Below are 25,857 nucleotides of genomic sequence, written 5' to 3'. Positions count from 1 at the left end.
GACTTGTCCTGACACCCCCCCCCCACTGCACAGCTTTTCACTGAGAAGATCAGTGTGCTGCTGCTTCTCCTCCCCAAGCTCTTATGCAGCTGAGAACAGAGGGAATGTGATCACTTATAAAAAAGGCAACAAAGATATTTATAATTTTTTTATTTTTTATATCTATACACAAATGTTTTGCTTACCATTTCTATTTTAATCGCTTGCTGACCAGCGCACGCTGATGTACATCAGCAGAATGGCACTGGGGGCAAAAGGGCAAACAGGTATGTCCCCTTTAAGAAGCGGTGTTGCGGGCGCGCGAGTGCCACGTCCTCCGTGACAGCGGGTCCCGTGGACTCGATGTCGGTCGGATGCCCGCAATCGTGTCACGGAGAGGTAGAACGGGGAGATACTTTTGTAAACAAAGCATTTCCCCGTTCTGCCTAGTGACATGACAGAGATCACTGCTCCCTGTCATCGAGAGCAGTGATCACTGTCCTGTGTGTTGAAGCCCATCCCCCCCTAACAGTTAGAATCACTCCCTAGGACACACTTAACCCCTTCACTGCCCCCTAGTGGTTAACCCCTTCCCTGCCAGGGTCATTTACACAGTAATCAGTGCATTTTTAAAGCACTGATCGCTGTATAAATGACAATGGTCCCAAAATAGTGTCAAAATTGTCCGCCATAATGTCGCAGTCACGGTAAAAATCGCAGATCGCCATTGCTAATTAAAAAAAAATTATTAATAAAAGTGCCATAAAACTGTCCCGTTTTGTAGACGCTATAAATTTTGCGCAAACCAATCGCTTATTGCGATTTTTTTTAACTAAAATTACGTAGAAGAATTCATATTGGTCTAAACTGAGGAAAAAAAAGGGTTTTTTTTATATTTTGGGGATATTTATTATAGCAAAAAGTAAAAAAATATTGCTTTTTTTTTCTCAAAATTATCGCTCTATTTTTATGTTTATAGCGCAAAAAATAAAAACCACAGAGGTGATCAAATACCACCAAAAGAAAGCTCTATTTGTGGGGGGAAAAAAAGGACGTCAATTTTGTTTGGGTACAACGTCGCACGACCGCGCAATTGTCAGTTAAAGAGACGCAGTGCCGAATCGTAAAAAGTGCTCTGGTCAGGAAGGGGGTAAAATCTTCCGAGGGCTGAATCGGTTAAAAACCCCTTTTATACTACACCAGGTCTCTTCCTTGTTAGGAATGGTTCCTGGGCCCCAGGGCCCCTGTGAATGGGGCCCCGCTTTCTTAATAATGAGTAAATCTAAAAATAAATAACGGTGTATAAAAATAAAAATGGGTGTGCGATGACATTAATAATAAATAAATATAAATAAAAGATTGTGAATGGAAAAAAATAGGTTAAAAATATAAACAAATAAAAGTAATATAAAATAAAAAAATAAGAGAGTATAAATATACATAAAAAAATAAAGATAATGAATAAAAATGTATATAAAAAAATAAAAAAGGATACATTTATGAATAAATTTAAAGAATAAAGATAAAAAAAAAGGGTGTATAAAATAAATAATAATGATAAATATAATAGTTAATAAATATAAAAATAACTCTAAATAAGGGTGTATAAAAATAAAGAAAAATAATGAGGATAATAATTAATAAATATAAAAATAACTAGGAATCAGGGTGTATAAAAATAATAAATGCATATGAAAAATAAAAAATGGTGTAGAAAAAGAAAAAAAAAATATAATAATGGGTAAATCTAAAAATAAATAATGGTGTATAAAAATGGGTGCTTGATGAAATGAATAATGAATAAATATAAAGGGGTATAAAAATAATAAATGAAAATCATAAATACCATAAATAAAATGAATAATTAAAAAAATGTGTGTGTTGCACAACCCTATCCACAGAGCCCCCAGGGTAGACTAGAACTCGTGGACGTGCAAGACAGCTTTGGAACCTCCCTGGCTCGGCTCGGCTCCGCCTGGCTAGGATTACAGACACACGCCACTGCGTCCGGCGAGGTTATAGCAGTGCTCTCTTTATCTTGAAGCTGGATTCTCAGTGACGTCATCGGCTCAGCACTGCCATCTATAGGCAGCAGGGCCGGTACAAGGGGTGGGCGGGAGGATCGGCTGCCCTGGGCAGGGTGTGGGAGGAGTGTGGGAGGGGGCTCTAGGTCGCCGACAGCAGCATGAGCATGCAGAGAATATTTAGGTTATGGCTCCACTCAATTGTACAGTCTGCCCAAAAAGTGGGCTGAGGATGCACCCATACATATTGCTTGCCTCCTCTCTACAGCGGCAACCACATTCTGGCACAGAGGGAGAAGAATTCATTCTACTGGCCTTGATTTCTCATCAGTCTGGCTGGCTGGATCGGGCTGTGACACTGAGAGCTCCTCTACAGGTGGGCGGAGCAAGATGATACAACAGTGCAGTTCCGATCATTGCTTTCCGCCCCCTGCATACATCATACAGCTCTCCCAACATGAAGATCTCACAGGATGGATGTTAGTTTTCTTCCATGTGAGTCCCCACTGCTCTGCCTTCCAAACTCTACCTGGCTGTGCTGTAAACTCGCCCTGTACTTTGCAGAGCAGCTTTACAAAAAGTGAAGAACAATTCTTATATATGTTGGGAATATACTGGGACTTTTCATTTGTTAATGTTCTCTGCTGATCCATCTAGTACTTGTGTATAGGGAGGGGATCCAGTGCTTAACTAACTCCCCCCAGCTGTCTCCCATCCTAAACACAGGATATGTCTCACTAACAGCAGTGTACTTACTATATTATTTGCCTGATATAAGCTGGGTGCAATGAAAAAAGAAATACCTGTCCCTATTAGCTCTCCTGTCAGTCTATTGAGCCCTCCCCTGCTCTGTCAGCCCCACATTCCCAGAAAAGAGCTGAGGTGTTAGAGCCCCCTGTGTGTCAGAGCCCCCCGTGTGTGTCAGAGCCCCCCTGTGTGTCAGAGCCCCCTGTGTGTCAGAGCCCCCTGTGTGTCAGAGCCCCCCTGTGTGTTAGAGCCCCCTGTGTGTCAGAGCCCCCCTGTGTGTCGGAGCCCCCCTGTGTGTCAGAGCCCCCCTGTGTGTCGGAGCCCCCTGTGTGTCAGAGCCCCCTGTGTGTCAGAGCCCCCCTGTGTGTCAGAGCCCCCTGTGTGTCAGAGCCCCCCTGTGTGTCAGAGCCCCCCTGTGTGTCAGAGCCCCCCTGTGTGTCAGAGCCCCCCTGTGTGTCGGAGCCCCCTGTGTGTCAGAGCCCCCTGTGTGTCAGAGCCCCCCTGTGTGTCAGAGCCCCCTGTGTGTCAGAGCCCCCCTGTGTGTCAGAGCCCCCCTGTGTGTCAGAGCCCCCCTGTGTGTCAGAGCCCCCTGTGTGTCAGAGCCCCCCTGTGTGTTAGAGCCTCTACCCTCCTTCCCAGACTGACTATGCTGCTATCAGCTGTGCCTTCTGTGCTCCTTTATCCAGATTGGGGGCACTCTAATACAGGACATATGCCACTGGCCAGATCGCCAGGTGAAAACAGAGGGGAAAAGCCTAAAATAAAACTAATGCAGCCACCACATCTAATGATTGTTAAACTGCAATATATAACATATTGGGTTTTATACCAGTCTTCTGAACCCTATTTCCACAATCCTTAATATGTTTTTTTTTTCCATTCCTGAGCTCTGCATCACTTGCTACTGAACCCTTGCACTGTAAATGGGGGGGGGGGGGGGGGGGGCGCAATTTGGTATGTTCGCACTGGGTGACCTTGTCCCGGCACTGCTGCTAGGTGTCACTGATTGGCACCACTGGTGGGCATTGATAGGTGGCACTTGTAGGCATTGATAGTTGGCACTCATGGGCATTGATACATGGCATGGGTGGGCACTGTCAGGTGGCAATGTGTCAGGTGGCACTGGCAGGGGGTACTTGTGGCACAATCGAGGCATTATTGCCTCCTCCTCTTCGGGACCGATGTCTCTTGCTAACGAGCCGGTGATCGGCTTTTTTTTTCTCCTCGCACTGTCAGCGCGAGGAGGAAAAAAAAAAACGATCACAGAGCTTTTGTTTTGATCATGTGATCAGCTGTCATTGGCTGACAGTTGATCACATGGTAAGGGGCCGGGACCGGCCCCTTACTTGGATCGGTGATCAGCCGAGTCTCAGTGACTCGGTGATCACATCGCGCTCGGTGCTCGCCCTGCAGGGCGCGTGCACAGGGGAGGCCGTCATATGACGGCCTCCCGGGAATTAAGGTCCACGCTGTAGCCGTCATTCGGCTATAGCGCGGATATCAAGCGGTTAAAGATGATATTTTATCTATTTCTGAGTGGGTGGTCTGTCAAAGTCCCGATTGAGGGGGTTATTCCTTTGTTCCTATGCCCCCCGCCCCCCGTCCCCATTCTACTTGCCTCTGTGGATGCAGAGCTGTCAGTGCCCACGCATGGCGTGGCGATCCCGGGAAGTGATGAATTGATATTCATGCTCTTCTCCCACTTCTTTTTGCAGTACTTCCAGGATGGAGTAGAGCGTTGCTCTTTGCTGGCGCTGACCAATCAGAATCACTCTGACCTGTCCTAGAAGCACTGCAGTAAGAAGAGGGGGGGATTTTAAACCTGCACCAGCTTTGTGGGCACTGATAGCTCATCACCCACGGTGGTAAGTACAAAAGCAGCCAGCAAATACGTGTTTTGTTGCAAAACAAAAGAGCTGAAACACCCTGTAAAAAAAAAAAAAAAAAAAAAAAGTGCCAATCTCTGCACCCAATAAAGGTGCGGGAACTTTTTGTGTTGTGCAAAAAAAAATAAAAACCGTGCAGCAATGCGATGCACAGGTGTCAATGGGGCCTTTTTTAATTTTTTTTTTATACAAGATTTTAGGTTTCAAAAACACTTTTAGTACCTAAATAGTACTTTTTGCTTATTATTATAACTTTTTTTTATGGGAAAGGTCAGAATCAAAAGAATGATGACTGAGAAGGAAAGTGGTACAGAGGGCTCTGGTTCCAAAAGATGGATAGTTCCTCTAAATTAGGAGCATCAACCCTGACAGTGTGCATGAGACTTCAACCTCCATACAACCAATCAGATCGTCCCGTGTGTGCTCAGCAGAGACACACGCAAGACCATCTACCACCGCAAATCATTAGGCAGGCTGTAAACACGTGCTCAAAATGTCTCCGCCCCTCTCGATTTAGCTAGGCGCAATAGAAATCCCGCCTGCCGACCAACCACGCCTCCCATGGGCGTTACCGCTGCCAAGGCCGGCCCCTGTGTCTGAGAGAGACGTGGAGAGGAATGGCTGCGGGTTTTATTGACTGTCATTGTCATGTGACCGCTGATGAGTTTCTGCCAATTTTATAACTATATAAACTATCCGAAAGGGAAAGTAGTCACCAGTCCGCTGACAGCTCCGAGCTACCACGGTTTAGAATCTTGTCTCTAATAAAGCAAACGGAGATCAGAGCGGCGGCCATTTTTCTGATGACGAAAAATGCCTAGGAACTTAGGCAGGTGACTCCACCAAGATGTCCCCATTAGTGGAGACAGGTTCTTGTCAGTGAGCGTGATATAACTTTGTGACTACAGGGCATAGTAACTGATTGGCAAATTCTTATTTGACAATTATTAGAATGTTGTTACGTTGGCAGAAGGGCACGTACAGGCAGATTATTGTACCTGGACGTTGCCCTTTAGGAAGCAGTTTGCGGGCGCGCGCGCGCCGGTGTCTTGCCAAGAAAGTTCCCCCCCGGCGGATAAGGACCCCCCCTCCCGTACTGTGCAGGCGCAGCGCTTACGGGAGCCGCCGAAGATAGCTGAAGCTGAAAAATCTTCAATCAGTTGTACACGGCGCCTGGGTCCAGGTTGGAGCCCCACCATCCAAGTGGACCTAGAGGGAGAATAAAAAAGTGCCGAGCGAAGCGAGGCCACGCCCGAAGCGTGGCGAGCCCGCGAGGAGCCCTCTTACAGGCGCCGTGTACAGCTGATTTCAAACTATTCGGCTATTTCCGCCGGCTCCTACTGCGCAGGCGGGGGGGGGGGGGGGGGGGTCCTTATCCTCGGCAGAACACCGGGCGCTACCTTCGTGAGTGTGATTGCAGGTCCTGCGGACTCGATGTCCGCGGGGATACCCGCTATCATCTCACGAAGAGGAAGAACGGGGAAATGCTGATGTAAACAAGCATTTCCCCGTTCTGCATAGTGGCAGGACACTGATCACAGCACCCTGTAATCGGGAGCGGTGATCAGTGTCGTGTCACACATAGCCCCTCCCCCCCCCACAGTTAGAATCACTCCCTAGGACACACTTAACCCCTTCACCGGCCCCTAATGGTTAACCCCTTCCCTGCCAGTCACATTTAGACAGTAATCAATCCATTTTTAATCGCACTGATCGCTGTATAAATGTGAATGGTCCCCTCTGTCCGCCATAAGGTCGCAGTTATGATAAAAATCGCTGATCGCCGCCATTACTAGTAAAAAAAAAAAATATTAATAAAAATGCCATAGAACTATCCCCTATTTTGTGGATGCTATAACTTTTGCACAAACCAATCAATAAACGCTTATTGTGATTTTTTTTTTTTTTTTTACCAAAAATATGTAGAACAATACGTATCGGCCTAAACTGAGGAAAAAAAATGTTTTTTTATATATTTTTTGGGGATATTTATTATAGCAAAAAAGTAAAAAATAATGAATTTTTTTTCAAAATTGTCGCTATTGTTTTGTTTATAGCGCAAAAAATAAAAACCGCAGAGGTGATCAAATACCACCAAAAGAAAGCTCTATTTGTGGGGGAAAAAAAGGACGTCAATTTTTTTTTTTTGGGAGCCACGTCGCACGACCGCACAATTGTCAGTTAAAGCGACGCAGTGCCGAATCGCAAAAAACGCTCTGGTCTCTGGTCTTTTGCCAGCCAAATGGTCCGGGGCTTAAAGTGGAGTTCCACCCACTTTTACAACTCTTCAGCATCACTCACTAAACTGTGCACTGTAAACAAATTGGATATTTTTAAATTTTTTTTCTCAGCACCTACTGTATATCTGCTGTGTTCATTTTTCACTTCCTCCTCCCTGGCCGCGGCCCATCGCATCATTTCCTGTTTGCAATGCCTGCTGGGAAGGGGCGGCAACTTCCTCCGAAACTGCCGTTGCTATGGAAACCTGACCTGAAACCTATTACACTGCTTGTGCTGCACTGAGCATGTGGGGCGGCAACTTCCTCCGAAACTGCCGTTGCTATGGAAACCTGACCTGAAACCTATTACACTGCTTGTGCTGCACTGAGCATGTGGGGCGGCAACTTCCTCCGAAACTGCCGTTGCTATGGAAACCTGACCTGAAACCTATTACACTGCTTGTGCTGCACTGAGCATGTGGGGCGGCAACTTCCTCCGAAACTGCCGTTGCTATGGAAACCTGACCTGAAACCTATTACACTGCTTGTGCTGCACTGAGCGTGTGGGGCGGCAACTTCCTCCGAAACTGCCGTTGCTATGGAAACCTGACCTGAAACCTATTACACTGCTTGTGCTGCACTGAGCATGTGGGGCGGCAACTTCCTCCGAAACTGCCGTTGCTATGGAAACCTGACCTGAAACCTATTACACTGCTTGTGCTGCACTGAGCATGTGCGAGATCTGCAAGGATGAGATGCAGGAAGAAATACAGTCTGGCTTCAGATGCCCACACTTAAGATGGCCACGGCCTGCTGTAAGTTTATAAAATAACAAACTACTGCTATAAACTAACAAAACAGACCTTAGTTTACAGACTAACTTTACTAGAATACATTAAGCTTGTATATTATAGGGGTATTTTTATTTAAAAAGTATAATTTCGGCCGGAACACCACTTTAAGTGGAGATGGAGATGGAGTTTAAATGGAGAGAGTGCAGCTGAGTATTGCCGGTGTCTTGCCGAGTAAGTTCCCCTGGCGGATAAGGACCCCCCCCTGTACTGCGCATGCACTGCGCTTGCGCAGTACGAACGACTACAGGGCCGCCGAAAATAGACGAAGATGAACAGCTGATCGTACACGGCACCTGCACACTACATTCTACCCTATGTCCACATTAAAGCCCCACCATCCAAGTGGACATAGAGGTAGAATAATAATATGCCGAGCACAGCGAGGCCGTGCCCGAAGCGTGGCGAGCGAGGCCGTGCCCGAAGCGTGGCGAGCGTAGCGAGCCCACGAGGGGCCTGTTGCAAATACTTTTTTTATTAAAATAGTCTTGGCACGCAGGCGCCGTGTACAGCTGACTCAGGTGTTCAGTTTCGGCTCTTTTCGGCAGCTCCCTTGTTGTTCCTACTGCGCAAGCGATGCGCCTGCGCAGTAGAGGGGGGTCTTTATCTGCCGAGGGGAACTTTCTCGGCAGAACACCGGTGCTTTTGTTCCAAGGACAGCAATACCTGGCAGTGTGCAGATTTCATAGTTACATAGTAGGTGAGGTTGAAAAAAGACCCAAGTCCATCAAGTCCAACCTATGTGTGTGATTATAAGTCAGTATTACATTGTATATCCCTGTGTTGCGGTTGTTCAGGTGCCTATGTAATCGTTTTTTTTAAATTATCGATGCCCCCCGCTGAGACCACCGCCTATGGAAAAGAATTCCACATTCTAACCGCTCTTACAGTAAAGAACCCTCTACGCAGTTTAAGGTTACACCGCTTTTCTTCTAATTTTAGTGAAGGGCCGCGTGTCTTATTAAATTCCCTTTAGCAGAAAAGCTTTATCCCTATTGTGGGGTCACCAGTATAGTATTTGTACATTGAAATCATATCCCCTCTCAAGTGTCTCTTCTCCAGAGAGAATAAGTTCAGTGCTTGTTTTCCTCATAACTAACGTCCCCCAGTCCCTTTATTAGTTTTGTTGCCCTTCTCTGGACTCTCTCCAGTTCCAGTACATCCTTCCTGAGGACTGGTGCCCAGAACTGGACAGCATACTCCAGGTGCGGCCGGACCAGAGTCTTGTAGAGCGGGAGAATTATCGTTTTATCTCTGAAGTTAATCCTCTTTTTAATGCCAATATTCTGTTTGCTTTGCTTGCAGCAGCTTGGCATTGCATGCCATTGCTGAGCCTATCATCTACTAGGACCCCCAGGTCCTTTTACATCCTAGATTCCCCCAGAGGTTCTCCCTCCAGTGTATAGATTGCATTCATATTTTTGCCACCCCAATGCATTATTTTATATTTTTCTACATTAAACCTCATTTTCCATGTAGTTGCCCACCCCATTAATTTGTTCAGATCTTCTTGCAAAGTTTCCACATCCTGCGGAGAAGCTATTGCCCTGCTTAGCTTAGTATCGTCTGCAAATACAGAGATTGAGCTGTTTACCCCATCCTCCAGGTCGTTTATGAATAAATTAAACAGGATTGGTCCCAGCACAGAACCCTGGGGGGGGCCCCACTTTCCATCCCTGACCATTCCAAGTACTCCCCGTTTATCACCACCCTCTGAACTCGCCCTTGTAGCCAGTTTTCAATCCATGTACTCACCCTATGGTCCATGCCAACAGATCTTATTTTGTAGATTAAACATTTATGGGGAACTGTATCAAATGCTTTTGCAAAATCCAGATACACCATGTCTACGGGCCTCCCTTTATTTAGATGGCAGCTCACCTCCTCATAGAAGGTTAATAGATTGGTTTGGCAAGAACGATTCTTCATGAATCCATGCTGATTACTGCTAATGATACTGTTTTCATTACTAAAATCTTGTATATAATCCCTTTTCATCCCCTTCAAGAGCTTGCATACTATTGATGTTAGGCTAACTGGTCTGTAATTCCCAGGGATGTATTTTGGTCCTTTTTTAAATATTGGTGCTACATTGGCTTTTCTCCAATCAGTTGGTACCATTCCAGTCAGTAGACTGTCAGTAAAAATTATGAACAATGGTCTGGCAATTACTTGACTGAGATCCTTAAGGACCCTCGGGTGCAAGCCATCTGGTCCCAGTGAGTTATTAATGTTAAGTTTTTCAAGACTATTTCTAATTCTATCCTCTGTTAGCCATGAGGGTGCTTCCTGTGACATGCCTTGAGGATAAACATTGCAGTTTTGATTACTGAAGCCCCCCGATTCCCTCGTGAAGACTGAGGAGAAGAATAAATTCAATACCTTCGCCATTTCCTAAATTAGTTAAAGGTGAAATCTGGGTGTCGTAGATTATTTTTATTTCTTTACTGATCTCTGTGTTGTCTTATTAAACATAATAATGAAACTGGTATAAGTGGGTAAAAGGTATAATAAAGGTATAATAAAGCATTACTTTTCATTATTCTTCCTCTGCACTACATAGGTGGCTCTGCACATGGGGAAGTTCCACCCATGCAGATCTTGACTTTGCTCCAAGTCACAAATCAGCCTCCCCAGCCAATAATGCAGTGTATAAACGGCTCATTAGGTCACTGAGATGTATTGCAATATAAGTTGCAGAACCTAATCCTGAGGTCCAGTTTAGAGCAAAGTCAAGACTGGCATACTGCCTTTCCCAGGGCATCAAGGGCTCAGAGGGAGATTTTGATAAAGTTAATGGTATGTACATATTGACACAATGTTTTGTCTCCTGTCACACTCTCACTATCACTCTGTTCTCTACAGGAAGACTCTTGTTAAGAGCCCACTTATAGGATGAGTATGGTAAAACTAGCATTTGACCGAACAAGTATCTCACACCTTATCTATATGTAGATGAAAAAATTCTCTTAAAGTGGTTGTTTACCTTAATATATTTATTGTACCTATAGGTAATCCAATAATAAGGCTTACCTATAGGTACTGTAAATATCTCCTCAACGTGCACCGTTTAGGAGATATTTACTGTATACTGTATACCGCCCGGGGCATGATGGGGCGGTGACATCATAACGGGCGGGGTCACAGGATGACATCACCCAGTGACCACGCCTCATGCCTATATAAGTCGTTGCGCAACGCGCACGCGGCATTACAGCGGGAGAGAGCGGCGCGTCAACATCGGAAGAAGACCAGAGGGAAGAAGACTACGTAGAAGACCGGGCCAACACTAGCAAAAGAGCGGGCAAAAGAGCAGAAGATAGTGGAGGAGCCCGGCAGAAGACAACGGAGAGCGGGAAAAGAACCAGAGACCAGGAGAAGAGGCCGGAGAGAGCGGAGAAGTCGGAAGAGATCCCCCAAGTCGGAAGAGACCCCCCAAGTCGGAAGAGACCCCCGGAGCTGCCTAATAAATTACTTTAAAAACCGGTCTAGTGTGTTTTTTTTATTGACACTTTTTTTCCCCCAGGTGAATGGGTAGGGGTACGATGTACCCCATACTCATTCACATAGGGTGGGGGGCCGGGATCTGGGGGCCTCCTTATTTAAGGGGGCTCCCGGATTCCGATAAGCCCCTCGCCTGCAGACCCCGACAACCAATGGCCAGGGTTGTCGGGAAGAGGCCCTTGTCCTCATCAACATGGGGACAAGATGCTTTGGGGTGGGGGGGCCGCAGTGTGCCCCCCTGCCCCAAAGCACCCACCCCCCCATGTTGAGGGCATGCGGCCTGGTACGGTTCGGGAGGAGGGGGTGCTCGCTCGTCCCCACCCCCTTTCCTGACCGGCCGGGCTGCGTGCTCGGATAAGGATCTGGTATGGATTTTGGGGGGACCCCCACGCCGTTTTTTTTGGCGTAGGGGGTTCCCCTTGAAATCCATATCAGACCGAAGGGCCTGGTTTGCTCTTGGAGAGGGAACCCATGCTGTTTTTTTATTTAAAATTTGGCGTGGAGTTCCCCCTCAAGATCATCAGAGCACGAGTCGCATGCCAAAGTCGGATCATGCAAGACGGCGATCCGACTTTGATCCGACTTCAGTGATAGTCAATGGGGCTGAAGTAGGATCAAAGTCTGACCAAAGTAGTACAGGGAGCATTTTCAAAGTCGGACCAACTTGTGTCGGACCAGTTAGGACGGCTCCCATGGAGAAACATTGATTTTCACACATCATGCGACATGAGCTCCCAATGTCTGAGCGTTTGTAGCACCAGTGTAAACCCGGCCTAAATCATCTTTGGCTTAACAAAAACAGGATTATTTTGAAATAGTACTCTAATACCACACACAGTCTTTGATTTCAGAAATATGTTTACAGTTCGAATTCGATTGGAATTCGATGTAAAATTCTATTCGAATTTCAATTAGAATTTCGGAAATTTGGAAGATATTCGTTTCGTTATTCGATAAACTTCGTTTTTGCTGTAATTCGGGTATTCAGATATATCCGAATCTCTGAATAATGAAAAATTTGTCATAATATTAATTCGGAATGAAACAAACCACACTTGTCTAGTTTGTATTGCTCAGTGACAATATCTAAGGTGATGAAGTAAACTGGGACAATACTTGAGTCGATATCTCAACTAATGAAGGAATGCCTGTCGTGCCTGCTTGCATAACTATACCTTTGAGCTTATGCACATGCTTCTATACTTAGCTATTTGTTTATGTCCTATACCACGCTACCGCTTATGGACTTTGAGCAATAAACTACTGCTGAGCTATTCTTTCCAACTTCAAAGTTCATGCATGTGCTGTTGTTTGTAAGCTTTGCTCCAACTCTTTACCTGCTTTGCTACTACTATTGCTGGACTATGACCTACTGAAAAACCGACGTCTTAAAGCGGAGTTCCACCCAAAAATGGAACTTCCACTTTAAGGGCGGTGACCCCCTGACATACCACATTTGGCATGTCATATTTTTTTTGGGGGGGGGGGGGAGGGGCGGAAACCCTCTTTTTAGAGGGTCCCAGCTCCCACTTCCTCCCGGCGCACTTCGGAAGGGAGATCACCTCTCCCCCCCGCCCTCTCGGTAATCATCTGGGACACATCACAGGTCCCAGATGATTGCCTGGCCAGTCACTGCGCGCGGCCCGTGCAGGAACAGTGGGTGCCCGGCTATGATGCCACAGCCAGGCGCCCACCGTGACAATGCCGGCGCCACAGAGAGGAGAGGGAGACGAGTGGGGCATCTATCCCCCGTATCGCTGGACCCTGGGACAGGTAAGTGTCCGATTATTAAAAGTCAGCAGCTGCAGTATTTGTAGCTGCTGACTTTTAATTTTTTTTTTTTAAGCAGAACTCCGATTTAATATATATCTGATATGTTCAGTGTCTATCTTTGTAGAACCTGGGATACCCTGGTCCATAAACATTAGAATTGATGAGGTTACACGGATCCCCCTTTGAGGGTCAATTTATGTGTTTAATCTTAGTTTATTGAAGTTTTTGTATACAAAACAAGATTGCAAAAATACAAAAAAGGTACAAATGTACTGTAGAAGGTAGCAAAACATATAAAAATAAAACAAAAAATAAGTAAGAAAACAAGCATGTGCGCTACAAAATGTAAATGCACGGATATTCCGACCCCCACACATAGCATAACATATACATTGCTGGGACCAGATGTAGTAGGCCTGAACATACCCAGATATGAGCATTACATTAGCAGATAGGTACCAAACAACAACAAGGGAGCTACTCAGCAGGAATACCAACGGGGTAGGAGTACAAAAGTGCGACATGGGATATAAACCATACAATTTGGTCCCAAAACATACGAGGGGTGGGAGGGAAGTAAAGAAAAAAAAGGGGGGGGAGGGGTAAAAGGAGGGAGAGGAGAGACAGAAAAGTAGGAAACAGGGGAATGAAAGAAGAGAAGAGAAGAAGTAACGATGTAGACAGAAGTGGGCAACCAGAGAAAAGGTCACGTGCCTTCACATGAGGGCCCCGGGTCTACCCCTGCCCCGCAAGGGTCAACTTATGGATGAGTTGATACAGCCGTCAAATTGTCTAGGAAGGAATATTAATACATATTGACCATTTATACTTTTTGAATCATTGGATGTTAAATGGCATTTTGCCTGAGCAGTTGATATGAGTTTTTTATATACTACCTATGAAGTCCGAATGTATGTGGAAAACAACGTCATTTTTTTTAAAGGTTTAATTGTTGGAAGTTTATTTTTGTGTAATTATTGTTTCATTGGATAATGCTCTTTTGAACAATTTAATTTGAAGAGATTTTCTAAATGTATTTAGTTGTATGCCATATTGTGTCTCATAATATGGTCAGTGTACAGGTTGTGGTGGCTTTGTCACAACTATTTCTTTTGATTAGAACACCTGTCAAGTGATCATCACTATCTGCACCCCTGTTAGGGAGAGTCACTCTCTATATTTTGTCATTTTCACCATTATCACCGAAAGTGAGAATAAAAGAAGAACCCGAATTTTGGGTTGCCCCCAAAACAGTAATGTAGGGGAAATCTTCCAATGGAGACACTAGTTCTGATGGCCTCGATGACAACCTAGAATTCCCTCATTTTGTTTTGGCTATGGGACAGGAAGTGAAAGGAAATCTCCTCAATGAGGACACAGGTGGCAAAAATAACACTGACAGCGATTATAACCCCCTTTTTACCAAAGATTTTTTCTTTAGTGACACTTAAATTATTTTATATGGTGACTTCTAACTCTAACAAAACGTGGGTCAATACACAATGGTCAGTATGAAAGAAGATTGGACCACATTGACCACACCTCCATATTACTTCATAATCCAGGTTATGGTTAATTGGTGAATCATTTGTGCTACAAGTACCCTAATTTTTGAAAATTCATTTTACAGCTATCCAGATTTTGTGATGCCATGTTTTGGGGTACACCCTATTCAGAATAATGGCGATGGTCCCCGCAGTGTTACAATGAAGGTTGGTATATTTAAGGGATAGTCAACCATATCTGTCAATCTGATCATTTATGTCATTTATCTAGCAGTTTCTGTTCAGTGTCCTCTACTGGGGGAGCTTAGCCACAGCTGAAGATACTGTAGATCTTTTTTTTATACTATCCAAGATAGCCTTGCAGTCATTAAAAAGCCTTTTTTGTACCAACCAAAATTCTTGAAGGAAATCTGTACTAAATAATATGTTGGGGGGGGGGGGGGGGGGGTAGCATGATGACGCTGCTTCAGGCATGTACTGGCCATTGGGACTACAGGGAGTTTCCCGGTGGGCCGATGGCTCAGTGGGCCGATTTCAGTGACAGTGGACCGCTGCCTCCCTCCGGTCCCCGCAGTGCTCACCTCCTCTCCCTGGCTAGTTATGCAGTGCGCCTGAATACAGACATGATGCTCAGGAGTCAACACTGAGAAGCTCATCATACGATCTGGAAGGAGGGCGGCCTCACTTTCCTGCCTAATCTTGTCCCATTGGGGGGGGGGGCGCCAAACTGATTCTTTGCCCCAGGTGAAATAATGTCTAGCTTCCCCACTGGTACTGCCTATAAGAGAAATAATGTAGAACGGCTAATGGCTAGTGGGGGGGGGGGGGCTCGGGTGGCAAGCCGGCATGGGAGAGACCTGTCAAAGTGGGCCAGTCTGGGTGAAGTCCAGGGCCAAATTTTTGTCCCAGTCCAGCCCTGCGCTGCTTTCTGAAAATTCTGATCCCATGGCTTCAGTACCTTTCCTAGAAGTTTACATTTTTCTCCCAGTATGGGTTTTCTTACTTTTCTTAGATTATTGGCTTTGTCAGTGTCTAGTGCGCGCCTTCTTGCTTGTGGAAAGCTGGCTGTGACTTGCTGTTTTACATTTGACTCCCCACTGTGCATGCGCAAGACTGCGTTGTGCTGACAGGTTGGTCCAGCAACCTCCTGGGACAAGGGACATGTCTCAGGATGTTGTGGGCGGGAAAGGTGGGGGTGGGGGGGGTGGGGGGTGTACAAACTTCCATAATCCTCGCCTAGGCAAACATTGCAGAAGTGGAAGCGGGTACCTGTCAGAAAAAGTTACACAAAAAAAGTTACAAACCCCTCACCCACCAAAAAACCTTCCAAAGATGTTAGAGGGGGAAGAGAAGCACATTAGCAGTACTTCGCTTTCAAGTTAAAGAGGTGGTCCAGCCTGGGTGAAAAAAATAAAAGTCAGCAGCTACAAATATTGTAGCTGATGACTTTTAATATAAGGACACTTACCCGTCCAGGGAGCCCGAGATAGTCAATCGACTCAAAGGTGCTGCTGCATTCCTGATAAGGGAACCATTCCTGGTAAGGGAACCAGGCAGTGAAGACTTTTGGGTTCCCTACTGCACATGTGCGAAGTGCACTGCGCTTTCTAATTTGCCCTGCGGTGGGGGAAGGAGGAGGGGGGCTGAACTTCCCGGGAGATCAGGCCCGTCCTCGGAAGTGGGGAAGGGGACCTGTCAAAAACAGGTTCCCTGTTCCTCCCTCCCCCATGAAAGGTGCTAAATGTGGCACCGGAGGGGGGGAGAAAGCATATAAGCGAGATTTGCACTTTTGGGTGGAACTCCGCTTTAAAGCGGGGGGGTCCACCTATCTATCGTTTTTTTTTTTTTTTTTTTAGTTCATTCACAAACTTTTCTTCTCAGCATTACATACTCACATATTGTGTGTAATATGTCCGCCTGTGTCAGATTTCGTCAGAAAGAATAACTTATATTATTCACTGTAGGCGGTTTCCATCTTCATTGTGGGCATTTGAAGCCCACAAGCATTTATTTCCTGGATGCGATGAATGCTGTGCTCCCAGCATTCTCCGCTCGTTCCCGCACATGCTCAGTGGCATCCTGGGAAGCCTGAGACTAGCTCCCAGGAGACTGTGCGGAGTCTGGGAGAGGCCTAGAAACACGCCTACTCCAACGGGAGGAGAACCAGGAAGTGCAAAGAAGAATAGAAAAATAAAAGGTAATTACGGCGATTTAAATTTTTTTTAACCACTTGCTTACTGGGCACTTAAACCCCCCTCCTGTCCAGACCAATTTTCAGCTTTTAGTGCTGTCGCACTTTGAATGACAATTGCGCGGTCATACAACACGGTACCCAAATGAAATTTTTATCATTTTTTTTCCACAAATAGAGCTTTCTTTTGATGGTATTTGATCACCTCTACGGTTTTTATTTTTTGTTAAAAAAAATTTAAAAAGACAGAATTTTTTTTTAAAAATTATATTTTTTTTTATATTTTGTTATCAATTTTTGCAAACAGTTAATTTTTCTCCTTCGTTTATGTACGTCGATGAGGCGGCACTGATGGGCACCGATAGGTGGCAGTGATGGGCACTGATGGGTGGCGGTTATGGGCACTGATGGGTGGCAGTGTTGGGCACTGACTGATGGCAGCACTGCTAGGTGGCACTAATAAGTGGCACTTGTGGGCATTGATAGGTGGCACTTTTGGGCATTGATAGGTGGCACTTGTGGGCTTTAATAGGTGACACTTGTGGGCTTTATTAGGTGGCACTTGCGGGCACTGTGGGCACTGGTAGATGGCACTTGGAGGCACAGATGAGGCATCTGTGCCTCCTTCCTCTTCGGGACCAATGTCCCTTTGACATGAGCCGGTGATCGGCTTTTTTTTCCTCCTCACGCTGTCAGCGTGAGGAGAAAACGAAACCGATCACCGAGCTTTTGTTTACATCATGTGACCAGCTGTCATTGGCTGACAGCTGATCACATGGTAAGGGGCCGGGACCGGGGGGTTGTTTAGTTCGAGGCTTGGGTTTAGAAGAAAGAAAGCTTGATTTTGCCCAGCGAGTTGGTTAAATTGGCTTTATTGTAACATTCAGTGAACTGTAAGGAGGACATCAATTGAGCGATTTCCAGGGTGGAGAAAGTGGCCATACGCGATCGCGGGCACAAGAGGCAGAACAGGGACGTGTGTGTGTGTGTATGTGTAAACACACAAATCCCTGTTCTGTGAGGAGAGGAGATGCAGATCATGAGTTCCTAATAGCTTGGAACCACAATCTGTCATTTCCTATAGTCAGTCCCCTCCCCCTACAGTTAGAACACACACTAGGGAACACAGTTAACCCCTTGATCGCCCCCCCTAGTGTTAACGCTTTTCCTGCCAGTGACATTTATACAGTAATCAGTGTATTTTTATGGCACTGATCGCTGTATAATTGTCAATCGTCCCAAAAATGTGTCCGCTATAATGTCGCAGTCTCGATAAAATCGCACATCGCCACCATTACTAGTAAAAAAACATAATAATAATAAAAATGCCATAAATCTATCCCCCTATTTTGTAGATGCTATAACTTTTGCGCAAACCAATCAATATACGCTTATTGCGATTTTTTTATTACCAAAAATATGTAGAAGAATACATATCAGCCTAAACTGAGAAAAAAAATTAGCTTTTTTAAAAAAAAAATTGGGGATATTTATTATAGCAAAAAGCACAAAATATTGTGTTTTTTTTCAAAATTGTCGCTCTTTTTTTGTTTATAGTGCAAAAAATAAAAACCACAGAAATGATCAAATACCACCAAAAGAAAGCTATATTTGTGGGGAAAAAAATGACGTCAATTTTGTTTGGGTACAGCGTCGCACGACCGCGCAATTGTCAGTTAAAGCGACGCAGTGCCGTATCGCAAAAAATGCTCATTGAGCAGCCAAATCTTCCTGGGGCTGAAGTGGTTAATAAATAGGACTTTTTTTTTACCCATTCAAGATTGCTTTCATGGCTCTGCTATGGTACAGCGCTTTTTCCCATTTGTGTTTCTCTTTTCATCTCATTGGTCTATGAGTTTGGAATAGCAGAGACCTATGCAGACTGCATCTCCCCAGCTAGGTGGTGGTATATGTGCCTTCACACTTGTGAAGGGATATGCTAGAGGGAATGCCCAATAACTTTCAAAACTATAAGTAGAAGTCGAAGCAGACTTCAGGGTGTAATTGCAGTACCTGTGGGAAGTAAAGGTCAACTCTAAATAACCTTCAGGTCTACCATGCGCAATTTAACGCAAAAAAAAAACGGAGGGAAAAAAAGTTTTGGCAGGAAAAGGGTTAAAGCCCAATTCTAGGAAATCTGGAAATTCTCCCTCGCAGTGGGGCTGTCCTTGCACAGCAAGGGTTTTATGCTAGTTTAGTCAAGGGGGATACTTACAGTGCCTTGCAAAAGTATTCACCCCCCTTGGCTTTTTACCTATTTTGTTACATTACAGCCTATAGTCCAATGTTTTTTTAATCTGAATTATATGTGATGGATCAGAACACAATAGTCTAAGTTGGTGAAGTAAAATTAGAAAAATATATACATAAAACAATTTTTCAGAAATAACAAACTGATAATTGGCCCATAAAAAGCTCTGGTGCAACCAGTTACCTTCAGAAGTCACATAATTAGTGAAATGATGTCCATCTATGTGCAATCTAAGTGTCACATGATCTGTCATTACATAGACACACCTTTTGAAAGGCCCCAGAGGCTGCAACACCTAATCAAGAGGCACCACTAACCAAACACTGCCATGAAGACCAAGGAACGCTCCAAACAAGTAAGGGACAATGTTGTTGAGAAGTACAAGTCAGGGTTAGGTTATAAAAAAATTATCCAAATCTTTGATGATCCCTAGGAGCACCATCAAATCTATCATAACCAAATGGAAAGAACTTGGCAAAACAGCAGACCTGCCAAGAGACGGCCGCACACCAAAACTCACGGACTGGGCAAGGAGGGCATTAATCAGGGAGGCAGCACATAGACCTAAGGTAACCCTGGAGGAGCTGCAGAGTTCCACAGCAGAGACTGGAGTATCTACATAGGACGACTATATGCCGTACGCTCCATAGAGTTGGGCTTTATGGCAGAGTGGCCAGAAGAAAGACATTACTTCCAGCAAAAAACAAAATGGCACGTTTTGAGTTTGCGAAAAGGCATGTGAGAGACTCCCGAAATGTATGGAGGAAGGTGCTCTGGTCTGATGAGACTAAAATTGAACTTTTTGGCCATCAAAGAAAACGCTATGTCTGGCGCAAACCCAACACATTACATCACCCAATGAACACCATCCCCACAGTGACCATATGGTGGTGGCAGCATCATGCTGTGGGGATGTTTTTCAGCGGTCGGGACTGGGAAACTGGTCAAGGTTGAGGGAAAGATGGATGATGCTAAATACAGGGATATTCTTGCGCAAAACCTGTACCACTCTGTGTGTGATTTGAGACTAGGACAGAGGTTCACCTTCCAGCAGTACAATGACCCCCAAACACACTGCTAAAGCAACACTTGAGTGGTTTAAGGGGAAACATGTAAATGTGTTGGAATGGCCTAGTCAAAGCCCAGACCTCAATCCCATAGAAAATCTGTGGTCAGACTTAAAGATTGCTGTTTACAAGCGCAAACCATCCAACTTGAAGGAGCTAGAGCAGTTTTGCAAGGAGGAATGGGGCAAAAATCCCAGTGGTAAGATTAGGCAAGCTCATAGAGACTTATCCAAAGCGACTTGAAACTGTGATGGCCGCAAAAGGTGGCTCTACAAAGTATTGACTTTAGGGGGGGGGTGAATAGTTATGCACATTGACTTTTTCTGTTATTTTGTCCTATTTGTTGTTTGCTTCACAATAAAAAAAAAAACAGCATCTTCAAAGTTGTGGGCATGTTCTGTAAATTAAATGATGCAAATCCTCAAACAATCCATGTTAATTCCAGGTTGTGAGGCAACAAAACACGAAAAATGCCAGGGGGGTGAATACTTTTGCAAGGCACTGTACCTGATCCACCTGGTTATCCTGTCCTGTCAAAGACAACAGCCAATCAGAGGCGGCAGAGGCATTCCCTGCCTTGCAGCTCCATGTATACACGCCCTTTGTAATACGTGCGACTGCGGCGTGAAGAATGCCTCAGCTGTCTCTGATTGGCTGTCGGCTTTGGCAGCTTCCTAGCAGAATAGCTCAGGCAGGCATGGACTCATGTCCGAACACGCCTGAGCTCATCCCTATTCACAAGAAAAACAATGCAATAATGACTCAAACAGGGCCATCTTTAATATTGATTGGACCCTGGGCAAAAACTTTCCTTGGGCCCCCTCCATGCAGTTTCATTCTCCACCTGCTCTGAGACATACAATAAATAGCAACTAGACTCAAAATCAGTTTACTGAATCAGATCAGGCAGCAATTGTGATTGGTTGCCAGAGGTTACAGTGTATCGGTACCGCTTACTGACTGGTTGCTAGAGGTTACAGCACACATTACGGCTCACTGATTAGTTGCTAGAGGTTACAGCACATGATTTCTGCCTGTTGATTGGTTGCTAGAGATTACTGTGGTTATGACCACAGGGGGGCATGATATACATATCAATCCCACCGGTCGCCCCTATTTACATATGAATGCTGGTAATTTACATGTAAACACAGGGTCTGCAGGTGAGTCATCTGTACACAACAATAGGGCAGAGCTGGGCAGCATTAGTAGCAACACTTCACACTGAGATATCAGGACACAGCACAGGACTAAAACCTCAAGGGATGAGGGAGTTTAAACCAGGATAGTTGGCAAGTATGAGGCAGCTGCTTTGGGCCTCACAACAATGACAGGGCCCAGGGCAGCTGCCCCTTTTGCCCTTCCTTAAAAACGGCCCTGGACTCAAATCAAATGCTCATTGAAAGTACACTGTATTTTCCTTTTTTATAATTGTCTTCATCTCTCTACCTTATTGTCTTTTTTAAGGATTTGGAACCCGCGCTTGTATGGTTTGAAAAGTGCCAAAAAGATCTGATTGCTATAGGAGAGGTAAGGAAGTGTAAAAAATGTGCCAGTAACACAAAAAAATATACAACCACAACTTGGCAGTTTAGATATTCAATAATATTGATAGGAAATCGATTTCTTCAGAATTTGTATGTCGTAGGACCAGGAAGACTTTACTAAAGTATAAAATTTACAAATACACCTTATACTCCAACTGTATAATAAATGTATAAAATTTACAAATACACCTTATACTCCAACTGTATAATAAATGTACAATGTCATTTAGTTTTGTCAACCATTCTGTAGTGCGAGTCTACATGAACAACTCATAGCTCCCAACTGTCCCTGATTTGGAGCAAAGTCCCTCTGTCCCTCATTCCACCTCATTTGTCCCTCATTTTGGTCTGATCTATATATAGCTGTATATAAAATGCACTTTTTATCTTTCAAAAAGTGTTTCCCAGCGCTAAACCTTTCATCCAAATGATAAATTGCTGCATTTGTAAATTTTAGAAGCCAATATAAAAAAGTCCCTTGTGGACTTAACCTTTTTTTTTGTTGTTGTTAATTCTCCTTTAAGGGGGTGTGGCAGGGGGGGGGGCGTGTCCTATGCCTACATACATTTGCTAGTAGGCGTCCCTCATTCCCATCTCAAAATGTTGGGAGGTATTACAACTCAATTCAGTTTATATGCAGTAAAGGTAAGAATTTGCACGACAATTATGTGTGTGACCGAAATTTAAATATTAAAGTGATACTAAACACAAACTGTTTAATTTACATCGTCCCTTCTATTTCTGTGTATGGATGATGGTACTGTAATTATATATATATATAAAAAAAAAATCAAAATGCCTTTTTCCTAATCAATATACAGCTGTCACATGACCTAGCTCTTTCCAAGCCTGTCAGCAGGGAAACATAAGCAGGAGGAGCATCTAGCCCTCTGCTGCTGGTCACATGTTCAAAATAAATAAAATACCCTTTGGAATACAAAGTATAAATAAATAAATAATATCAATAAACTGTTTTAAATTGGCATACAAATGTATATTTAAATTTACATCTTTATTATTTTGTGGAAATAACACGGTGTGGGCAGATTTCTGCCAGTCATAGGCTGTGTCACTCTCTCCAGCCTGTGTCTTAGAATAAGAGAGAGGTGAAGCCTCCATTAATCTACATGTAATATCCCGCCCCTATTGTGTTTAGATGGTTAGTGGGCATAGAGGAGGAGGAAGGGAGTGGGCTGCCATTTACTACTGTGTATACACCCACATGTGTGGCTCTATAGTCACATGGGCTGCTCATATGTGATAGGGAGGAAATGCTCAGCATGGAAACTCACTGAAAACTGAGCATGTGCAGAGTTGCCACCACAGCTGCAAAATCCCTAGCTAAACTGGGGACATGGACAGAAGGTGGAGATAGAGAGCAGCGGGATCAACCAGGTTTTTTGCAGAATACAGAAAACTTTCAATAAATGGTGTATTACATGCTCTTCATACTCACTGACTGAGCATGTAAATACACCATTTATTGAGAGTTTTTTATGATGTGGGTTTAGTGACACTTTATGTGTTATAATACCTAAAACAAGAAGGTTATATAAATAACACTGTATAACAATATATCTAAAAATGATCTACTTTCAAAAATATTGTTCACAAACAATTTGTCCATAATAATTATTCATAAATCCAAATAAACAAAAAACAAGTTCTTAACCACTTCCGGACCGCCGCACGCCGATATACGTCCTAACTTTGAAGAGGAATATCCTTGTTATGGAAGCAGCTAGCTGCCATAACCCTGGTATCCTCTTCTTCGGCCGGCGGTCCGCTTTCCGATAATAGTGGTCTCTGCGGCGGATTCACCACAAGATCGTTTTTATTGGCAGCGGGAGAGGGCCCCCCCTCCCGCCGCGCTCCGGTGCCCTCCGCCACTTACCAGAGCCGTTGTCAGCAGTGGAGACGATCGGATGCTCTTTCTTGCCTGGGTGTGGAGATGAGTGAGGGGAAGATGAGGCCCCCACCCGTCTCCATACCATTGCAGGGCGGAAGCCACGTCAAAACATCACTTCCACCCATAGCTCTTAAAGGGCCTTTTTTTTTTTTTTTTTTTTTTAATGACTTTTTTTTTTTTTTTTTTTTAAATGACTTTTTTTTTTTTTAAATTGCATTTTAGTGTAAATATGAGATCTGAGGTCTTTTTGACCCCCATATCTCATATTTAAGAGGTCATGCTTTTTTTCTATTACATGGGATGTTTACATTCCTTGTAATAGGAATAAAAGTGACACAGTTTTTTTTTGGAAAGAACAGTGTAAAAATAAAAAATAAAAGGTAAAATAAATAAGAAAAAAAAAAAACGCGTCCCGTCCCACCGAGCTCGCGCGCAGAAGCGAACGCATACATGAGTAGCGCCCGCATATGAAAATGGTGTTCAAACCACACATGTGAGGTATCGCCGCCATCAGTAGAGTGAGAGCAATAATTCTAGCCCTAGTCCTCCTCTGTAACTGAAAACATGCAACCTGTAGAATTTTTTAAACGTCGCCTATGGAGATTTTTAAGGGTAAAAGTTTGTCTCCATTCCACGAGCGGGCGCAATTTTGAAGCATGACATGTTGGGTCCTAAGTAATTTTCTAGCAAAAAAAAAATGTTTTTAACTTGTAAACAACAAATCGCAAAAAGAGGCTCGGTCCTTAAGTGGTTAATGTGCACCTTCACCCTCATTTGACATATATGAGAACTGACCACAATGTGTTCTCCTGCCTAGTGTGGTCAGTTTTTAATAAGAAAGCAGAGAGACAGACAGGAACACCAGGTATTTGACACAAAGGAAGCAATACAACAGAACAGGATACTTTCTTTTACAAGTACATAGTACAGCAGGCACATATCAGGAATATGAAATGTTGGGGTAACAAACGCTTTAACACAAGAACAAAAGTGTAATATATTGCAGTATACCAGTCCATAGATGTGGTGGCTGCAATAGCTTTCATTTTTTTTTCCAGGCTTAAAACATTTTCAGCAAGTACAGAAAATACCCGTTGATCCTGCCAAAAATGAAGTGTCCTTGTCACTTCCTCTGAGCTAGAAGCATGTTTTCTTCCTTCTGTAAACTACTGATCTCCCCATCCCTCGTGTAATTTTGCTATATAAAGGCAGACATGTTTGTGGTGCAGCCTGGACGACACCAGTGTTGCCAACCCCCCCGAAGTGAAATTTACTGGCAGGACGCCAAAATTTACAAATGGCTCCAATTTTTTCCTGGCAAAAAAAAATGAAAGTAACTGACAGACACATTTTTTACTGACACTGCTAAAAAGTACCTGAAATTGCTGTTTTCAGTGCTAATCAGTGTAAATATCAGTATTTTAACTGTAAACGTGTAGCTAGTGCGATTAGTAATGTGTTTAGTTTAAACAAAAGTCAAAAACCATATTTCTCCCTTTACATGAAGGTCAGATTAATATAACCAAGCCAGCACAGAGTTCCCCCTTACAGAGTCTGCAGGATTCCCCCTTACAGTGCAAGGGAACTCTGACATAAAGGGGAATACTGTAGACCATGATTTAAGAGGGAACTGTGATGTAAGGGGGGGGGCTCTGCTAATACAAGGAGGGACCTTTATATCAATGCCCCCTTAAAATATTGTATTCACTCCCCCCTTACATTAGTGACCCCCCCCCCCCCTTACATCAGTGACCTCAGAGTAGCCTGGTGGCGCTGTCACTGACCTCCTCTCAGGTACACTTTGCAGGGCTCAGTCAGACGGATCCAGGTTGGTGGCTCTGGTGTTATCCTACAATCTCCTGTCCAAGGTCCACACACATCTGACTCCTCCTGGAATTCCCATCCTGGGGGTGCTCCCACTCTTGCTTCCTCTCCAGACTCCCCCTCACAGACTGCAGACACGATAAAAGACAAGAGATGGTCAGAGATTGCAGACATGATACAAGAGATGGTCAGAGACTGCAGACATGATACAAGAGATGGTCAGAGACTGCAGACATGATACAAGACATGGTCAGAGACTGCAGACATGATACAAGACATGGTCAGAGACTGCAGACATGATACAAGAGATTGTCGGAGACTGCAGAAATGATACAAGAGATGGTCAGAGACTGCAGCCATGATACAAGATACCGTCAGAGATTGCGGACATTATATAAGAGATGGTCAGAGACTGTAGACAGGGTACAAGAGATTGTCAGAGACTGCAGACATGATGCAGGAGATGATCAGAGACTACAGACATGATACAAGAGATGGTCAGAGACTGCAGGCATGATAGAAGATATCGTCAGAGATTGCGGACATGATATAAGAGATTGTCAGAGTCTGCAGACATGAT

At 44.3% G+C, this 25,857-nt stretch overlaps 1 protein-coding gene across 2 annotated transcripts in view; it reads left to right on the top strand.

Annotated features, from left to right (window-relative positions):
• The first annotated feature begins 556 nt into the window (after window positions 1-556).
• LOC141104765 (uncharacterized) overlaps window positions 557-25,857 on the top strand; it is a 60,039-nt gene continuing 34,738 nt past the window's right edge. For both annotated transcript variants that reach the window (XM_073594483.1, XM_073594482.1), the window contains exons 1-3: window positions 557-2,498; window positions 14,614-14,695; window positions 21,465-21,527. The gene's annotated coding sequence lies outside the window, so the exon portion shown is untranslated. The remainder of the gene's footprint in view (window positions 2,499-14,613; window positions 14,696-21,464; window positions 21,528-25,857) is intronic.

The sequence above is a fragment of the Aquarana catesbeiana genome, linkage group LG08, assembly GCF_042186555.1.
Source record: "Aquarana catesbeiana isolate 2022-GZ linkage group LG08, ASM4218655v1, whole genome shotgun sequence".
NCBI lineage: Eukaryota > Metazoa > Chordata > Amphibia > Anura > Ranidae > Aquarana > Aquarana catesbeiana.
This window is presented reverse-complemented; position numbering and strand designations above follow the sequence as displayed.